The sequence below is a fragment of the Carassius gibelio genome, chromosome A16 (genome assembly GCF_023724105.1).
Source record: "Carassius gibelio isolate Cgi1373 ecotype wild population from Czech Republic chromosome A16, carGib1.2-hapl.c, whole genome shotgun sequence".
In the NCBI taxonomy this organism is placed as follows: domain Eukaryota; kingdom Metazoa; phylum Chordata; class Actinopteri; order Cypriniformes; family Cyprinidae; genus Carassius; species Carassius gibelio.
Window position 1 is genome coordinate 12748047 of NC_068386.1, and position 8732 is coordinate 12756778.

The window sequence follows — 8732 nt, forward strand, 5'->3', positions numbered from 1 at the left end:
AGAAAATGCCATTTTAATGAGATTATTGTCATTTTACCGACATATCTAGTTACTGCAAAAAAATTTCGTTTTTTTAACTAGAAGAAGGTGTCATTTAAATGACATCTCGCTTTGATGAGAAAACATGTGGAAAAAATTATTTGTGGCAGCAATCCACCACTGCACATATGTGTGTGTTCATGTGTATAAATATAAATATATAATTGTTTTTGATATTTTATGAAAACAAATCCACAAGCTATGAACAAATTGTCCTTAATGTGATGAATGTGTCTTACTGTTGCATTTCCTTCTGCAGCTGCTCCAGCAATGTCCTCATAACCAGAGTCGCAGCGGGCACAGCAAGATCACAGAGCTGTATGCACACACGGCAGAGCATGGAGAGTAGTGGCAGACAGCTGCTGACACACACACCTCAGAACTTCCTGTAATACTTGAGTATGTGCATGTAAGTGCACACTCCACAACTTTCGTGTGTTCATCGCAACCCGACGTCTTGCAAGGACAGTGCCTGAGATAGAAAGAGGGAGATGGAAAGAGTAAATTATATCAGCTATTTTCTATGAATAATTTTGGTTAATTAGCAAGGAGTAATGGCAGAGGATCCCCAAATCCAGGTGTGAAAAATTTGTTGCATCTTTCCCAAAAAGACTCATGGCTGTATTAGATCAAAAAGTGAAAAGTGACGTGACATTCAGCAGAGTATGGTGACCCATACTCAGAATTTGTGCTCTGCATTTAACCCATCCAAAGTGCACACACACAGCAGTGAATACACACACACACACTGTGAACACACACCCGGAGCAGTGGGCAGCCATTTATGCTGCGGTGCCCGGGGAGCAGTTAGGGGTTCAGTGCCTTGCTTAAAGGCACCGAAGTCGTGGTATTGAAGGTGGAGAGAGAACTGTACAACCTTTCGATTGCGAGGCAGACTCTCTAACCATTAGGCCACGACTTCCACAAAAGGGTGCTTCTACTAAATTACTGAGCAAAGTGTCTGAATACTTAGGACCATGTAATATTTCAGTTTTTCTTTTTTAATAAATGTGCAAAAATGTGTTTTTCTGTCAATATGGGGTGCTGTGTGTACATTAATAAAGAAAAAAAATTAACTTAAATGAGGAATTTAAGAGGCACCGAAATCCACGTTCTTATTCGGTTCGGTGCATACCGGTTCCATAGGTACCGGTGCCATATTGGTTTCGGTACCCAAGGACACACAACCTAATTTTTTATTGGTAATAATCAACAGTTTTTAGCAGGTCTAATATAGCTAGTTCTGGCTATATACAGATGCATTGTGGGGAAAAGATGGAATTATAAAATGGATTGTGTAAATTTGCATTTTTGAAGTAACAATTTCAAGTGTCTGAACTGAAGAGAGGTTTCATTTGCTTCTGTGTATAGGCTTTGTACTGGAGAGGTCCTGAAAGCACCAAAGGCAAGTCTCAATCCTTGGCATTTGAGCATATGAGCATTTTGTTTTATAGCTAAAAGTAAGAGATCAAAGTGTGTCCTTATTCTTGTTGAAACTTGAACCATTAGTGCCTTAATGTCTTGATCAATACCTAACACAAAAGGCATACATGTTGAAACTTATCCTCTGTAATCTTAAACCCTCTAAAATGTGGTTATGTGGTTGATAATCTCACCTGTTTTATAAAGGTCAATAAGCTTAGGAATGCCACTGATATCAAAATGCTATTTTTCAAGTGGCTCCAACCACCATCCAGCTCTGAAAAACACATTTAATCATAGGAGGTCAGATGTGAAAGCACTTACATTAACAAAAATTATAAAATGGCTTTTGAGGCCTTGGAAAAAAAGGCTTCTTAATAGATCATAGGACTGGTGGTTTCGCTGAGATTTAAGTGTTTGGTGAGCTGCAAAAGAATAGAAGGCTAACCTTGAAGCTTGACATTGTTTTCATCAGCTTTGCAAACATCATCTGGACATCACCTGACGTCTGAATCACCAGCAGTACAAGCATACAGGCATTATTATATGTAACAGACTTCCTTGCTTTTCCTTTCCTGTAAGAGAGAGTGAGAGGAAGTACACATGAGAATGAGAGAGAGAACAAATCATTTAAGAAGATATAGTACATTTAAATGAAAAAGACTATGGAGTGCCCCAAGGTTCTATATTTGGCCAATTTGCATTTATTTACATCCTATCTACATGGTGTCTAGAAACAATTATACTATATTTTATTATATTATATTTTTATCTGCCATTAGATTGTCTAAATATACTGTCTATACTGTCTGACAGACATTTTTAAGACCCTGTTTATGTACAACAGGTGTATTAGCATATTCTCACCCTTGGCCCTCTTTGGCATGGAACTCTACCAGGTTGACCAGACAGCTGAGGTTATTATCCAAGCTAAAAGCATCTGTGACAGCATTTAGGCCTGTGCTGCTAATGCTAATGAGATACAGACTATGAAGGGTTGCCAAAACATCTGGATTATCGCCATCTTCAAGCTCTGCCCTGTTCAGCTCAGCAACACCCTGTAGTGCATGTAGAGTCTGCATAAACCACACCAAAAAGCCATTGTCCATTGAACCCTCTCCACTGGCAGCAGTATCTTCACCCTCACCCTCTGAAAGGGGCATCAGCGGTGCCAAGTGAGAGGGTGGAGTCAGGTGAGCAAGGGGTGTCAGGAGACGAAGCGTGGTGATTTTGTGTTGGCTAAGGAGGAAGAGAAGGCCCTGCTTAGACTGTGACAGGAAACGCATCAGTTCTCTGACAGCCTGCAGGACTCCGATGTTGGCATATGTAGCTGGATATGACAGGACAACAGCCAAGGATTCCAGAAGGTGACAAGCTTGCATGTATCTGTGAAACAATTAATAAAATGCAGTAATTAAAGAGAAGCTAAATATTTGAACAAAAAGGGTAAATAATATAGTTGAGTCCCCCACACTGACAACTGATAATTAAAAATAATTAAAAATTATTATATTTAAACTAAATATTAATTAATATTGATAATTAATAGAAACAAATAATCAAGGCATCAGTTTTGTAGCCATATGGTCCTGACCTGTACAATGTTGGATAGGGATCATCAGGCACTGGTGGGAAAGCTTTCCCAGGAGGCTGTACCATACAGTGAGGTGCTGTCTCCAGCAGGTGGAGCACTTCCTCCAGGAGACCTTGCAGCCTTTCCAGGTCACATTCTGACAAAGAGGCAGATTCCAGGAAAGTATCAATGTCCATTGGGCTTTCCCGCTCTAACTCCTGGGTTTCCCTCTCTCTCATTACCTTCCATCTCAGTGCTTTCTCTTTCTCTCTCACTACCCTCTCGCTCACCAACCTCCCCCACTGTGGGATGGCATTCAGCCCAAATGCTGGCTGTCCTCTGCAGGTCAGTCCAAACCTCGTAAAAATGCCTTATGTAAAATGGCTGCACCTGCCGTTGCAACAGGCAGAGTCTGGTCCTGAAACAAATCCAGCAGATGCTGGTACCCACTCTTTCCATCATTGTCATGGTGATGGTCTCTGAGCAGGACCTCAATTTCCTGTGGTTCACTAATGATACTGTCGAGGGAGCGCAGCACGTTGAGTTTCAGAGTGGATGAAACATGTTCTGCAAACAGCAAACTTAGGAGGCTGACAACGATCCCTTTCTCCAGCAGATTCTGCACAGCCTGGGCACCACAGTCGGCCAAGGCAGAGGCCAGTTTGGTTCCAGCTTTGAGCTGGCGCAAGTTCAACTCTAAGGGCTGTGCCAGGGCAAAGTCCAAATTAAGAGCTTCACAGCTCCAATCGACCAGCTGCTTCAACTTCTCGCTAAGCCCATGAGGGTCCTTAATAGAAAGGAAGTTCATCTCTTCATCAAGTAGAAAGAGGGAACTCCTCTAAGGCAGTTACCCAGCCTGCCCCTCGCTCTACCCCCTGCCCCTCTCCCCAGGCCTCCAGCAGTTCTGAGAGTTTAGCTGCAGACTCCGACCACACTGAGCTTGAGTCCTGGAAGTCTACTATTTTAAGGTGTTTTAGCTCCGCCTCATAGTGTGTGATGTGCAGAGGTGTGAAGTACTGGAGGGGTCGGGGTTCACACTCATATGGATCATGCTGAACGGTCGGTAGTGATGCAAGATCCTCGGGTGTATAGTCCAGGTCAAAGGCAAGCAGCTTGAAAGCCCCACTCTCCAAATCCTCCTCGTCACTGGATATCTGCTCATACCCATCATCACCTGCATATAAAAACAGAACACTTCACACACCGAAAACAGAACATCTAAGATACCGTTACTGGCTCAGCAAATCTAGCAAGTTCAGTCTTGACCTCAAACTCTGTTGAAATGTTTAATTAAGTTGGGCGTCTTAGCTAATCAGTATAAACAAGAATAGATTGGTTCTTTTGAATGTCACTGAATTATGCAGAAAAATTGATTTTCTCTTTTCATTAATTAATAATAATAAATAATGCTAAATAATATATAGTTGAGTCCACATTTTAAAACTATAATTATTTAAACCTGGAAATATTGTGAAAAAGAAATAAGACTCTGAAAATTAAAATTTTTAATTTCTCTAAAATTATTATACTAATAATATTTGAATATATGTTTTTTTTATATTAAATAAGAAGAACTCCTGCTCACTCCCATATATAATACTTAATATTTTCCACATAGACATACATTGACCAGGTGCAGGTAGTGTCTTCTCGTTATCATCGTCTGGAGGTGGTGGTCCTGGTGGGGTCCGTGGACCTCTGGGTTGTGGTCTGGGTGGCCTGCCATTATACTGTTCTTCATTCTCCCACTCTGCAATAGACTGACACACTCGAATTTAATGTTTCACATAACAACATAACATTATATATTTGTGTATATAATGTTTAGCTGACCAGGTTTAATGCCCCTCTTGGATCCCAGCGGCTGCTGTTGGGGCAGCGGGGGAGGAGGAGGTGGCGGAGAGTCCTGCTCGTGGCTGTGGGGGCGCTCGGCTGTGTACCATCCGCGCAGGACCAAACCATCTGCGTTTATCTTTAATAACACAAAGAAAAAATGAAAATTAGGACATGGCCTGAGACTCTAGAAGAGATTAGCAAAAAACTCACTCAGTCCAAAACAAATGAAGGGGGATTTGTTTACAAGTCACGTGAGTGCAGGAGCTAACAGCTTAATTCACTGCAGATGCATGTGCAAATACATTGTGGATTTGGGAAAATGGTTTTCAACTATTCATAGAGCTGAGGAAAGCTGCTGTCAGCAGTTTTGGAGAAACCACAAACATTTTGGTGCACATGTGTGAGCTTTAAAAAGAAATATGATGCTGGGCTGAAACAAAGGGGTCTCTTACCTTCCCATAAGGCATGAAGATGATTGATTTGTTCTCATCGTACTCGAGGCTAGTGTGAAACAAACACCAACATCAGTAATTTAAACATTTAAAAGACTACATGCATCTATTCAGCTATAGATTTGTGAGACAGTGTACTGTATTTCTAGTTGAGCCTGTCCAACACAGGTGTGCATGCGTTGTGTGCATGCATGTGTGTGTGTGTGTATGTTTGAGTTTATTTAGTACCTGCCCAGCCTGTCAAACACCGCGGCGTTGGGTTTGGACACATTGTTGTAGAACAGGTCCAACTGGAATGCGTGAGGGGCCGTTTCCCTGAAGATACATAGGAAGGGGCATTGTAACCGTCAAAACTCAAACCTGAAACCCCTATTTGCCATCAGCAGCACCCACTTTTGATCCAAACAAACTTCCTGTAAATCAGTTAGCCTGCGGGAATCATTTTAAATATCCTTCTTTTTCAGTTATTACATATTCAACATGATCCTTTTAAAAGGTTAGAATTAAAAATAGTTTTATATGGTCTGTCCTATAAAAACAAACTTCCCTTTTCTCTCATTGTTCTCTGAACAGGTATGGAGACAAGAAGGATGAGGGATGAGATCATGGGAAAAGCGGAGAGTGGTCAGAGAATAGGGGGTGTGGTGGATCTGCTTTTAAAGAAGGAACAAAAGCGACCACAGAAACCTTTCCCAATTTCCTCAAATGTCCTCCAGCCACTTCACTTCTGAGGATGGCACAGTATTACTCATGTCCTATTGTGCCCTAAAGTAGCACTGGAATAGTTTGTACACATTGTAAACATGGTAGAAGTGCTGTTAACGGTCATAAAATATATATGAGACTTAAGGATACGCAAAATGACATTTTTTCCAGACTGTTTAATCAGTGGGTAGTCTGAATGTTGTATATACACTACAGTTTGAAAAGTTTTTTGTTTGAAAGAAATTAATACTTTTACTCCACAAGGATGCATTAAATTGTTTAAAAGTGACAGTGAAGACATTAATAATGTTATTTAACTCAAAATAATTCTGTTCATCAAAGAATTCTGAAAACACCATGTCAGCATAAAAAAATATCCTTTCGGTAAGTTGTCTCTAAATTCATCATGTTGGCACTAAAAAATGTAAAGTTCTAGAAATAAAAAGCCGCTTTCTCTAAATCAATAGATGGCTGTTGGATGACCAGTAGGGCTGAAACGATTAGTCGACAATAAAAAAACTGTCGTTTGATTTTTTTTTTAACCTAATTTAGAGCCTGCAATAATGTGGTTTGACCAGTGTGGCGCTGTAGCGAAGACTGTAATTCAGCCCTTCTCGATGCAATTCAAGAGAAGAAGAGATACAGCTCTCAGCACTGTTCAGAGAAACGCACCTGAGCCAAACCGAATGGCCGTTTGGATCAGGCGGCAAGGAAGTCGACCGGAAGTTGAAGTCGGCTGCGTGCTGCCATCTTGTAGCAGAACTTCACTTGCGTTAGCATTCCCATTGACTCCCATTCATTTTGGCGTCACTTTGACAGCGAATAACTTTGCATCTGAGGCGTTTAAAGACTCCGTTTGTCAATTATTTATTTCTAAAGATACACGACAATGTATAAAGGGCTCCATTACCTTCTATGTTACATTATGGCCCCGTAGAAACAGTTTTTGTAAAAAATAGGCTAACGATTGCATCATAACCACTCGACTCTCTGGCGCATTACCGTACAGACAGGAGGAGAAGCTTGCAGGCAATTAACTTAATATGGCGTACTGGCGTTACATTTTAAAATACTATACAAAATAATTAATCAGAATACTCGCTCCTGCTCACTCACGCCAAATAACTCCCCGCTCAAGCTCGCCGTCTCTTTTAATGATTAACGATGGCAGTTTGCACGCACAGCTACTAGAAGATTTACAGCCGTCAGACAGTTTGCTTGACGTCGTCAAGCTTCGTTTGAGTCTGCGCGTCAGAAACGGAAGTGCTAAAAAACACAAAAAATGGGCTTCAATTGTCTCAGTTGAGTTCCAATGGGGTCGCTGTGTCCATTTCTTTTACTGTCTATGGTTTGGATATGAAAATATATGACGCGCGTTTTCCTCTCAATAACGAAATAAGCAACAACAACAAAACAATCACAGCAGTGTGAAAGCAGCAGTTAAAAATGCATCTTATTACACCGATGGGGATGTTTGCACGAGCTCAGTAAAGCATTCACGTCACGTCTATAGTATTTTATGCAATACCTTAAATCAAGCAGCTTTACGGTATTAAACATTATTATTAATATTTGATTAAAGTGATAGTTTAGTTTGCAGAGAGCAAAGCTTAATCTAGCTCAGGACTGTTTTGATTATCATAACCCAGTAAGGAGAGATTACCCTACCAGTCAAAAGTTTTGGAATGGTAACGTTAAGATTTTTAAGTTTTTTTTTTTTTTAACAAGACTTCTCTTCTGCTCACCAAGCCTGCATTTATTTTATCCAAAATGTGCAATATCTTTACAATGTAAAATAACTGCTTTCTATTTGAATACATTTTAAAATGCAATTTATTCTTGTGATCAAATCCAATTTTTCTTTAGGGTCACATGATCCTTCAAAAATCATTCTAATATGCTGATTTGCTGCTCAAGAAACATTTATTATCATTATTATAATTATTATTATTATCATTATCAATATTTAAAACAGTTGAGTAAATTTTCTTTCAGGATTCTTTGATGAATATAAAGATCCAGAGATCAGAATTTATCTGAAATAAAAAAGCTTATGTAAAATTATACGCTTTTTTCAACATAATAATAATAGTAATATTATTATAATAATATTAATAATAATAATAAATGTTTTTTGGAGCAGCAATTCATTATATTAGAAAGATTTCTGAAGGATCATGTGTCTGGAGTGATGATGCTAATAATTCAGACTTGAAATCACAGGAATAAATTACATTTTAAAATATATTCAAATAAAGAATTGTTATTTTAAATAGTAAGAAATCTTTCAAAATGTTACTGTTTTTGCTGTACTTTGGACCAAATACATGCAGGCTTGATGAGCAGAAGATAATTCTTTTAAAAACAATGTTACTGTTCAAAAATGTTTGATTAGTAGTGTATATTGTGAATAAAATTGTTTATCCAAAAATAAAACATCTAATCACTTAACTTTCGATTTCCCAGGAACACATGATAGGTAAAAATTGATAGCCTGAATGCACTGTAAGTCGCTTTGGATAAAAGCATCAGCTAAATGCATACATTTAATTTAATTAATTTAATTTAAATTTAATTCAATTTAACTTTATTTTGTTTCTTATCCATATTATACACTTACGAAAGGAGATGTTACGCAGAATGAGGTGTCATTCAGTTAATTTTGATATAGTAATTAAATGATAAATAAGAAGGTTTCTCTGCCA

The 8732-nt window shown here is 39.0% G+C and overlaps 1 pseudogene; it reads right to left on the reverse strand.

The window, feature by feature from the left end:
• Positions 1-274: 274 nt before the first annotated feature.
• The window catches only part of LOC128030199 (protein virilizer homolog), a 14265-nt pseudogene continuing 5807 nt past the window's right edge, over positions 275-8732 (reverse strand).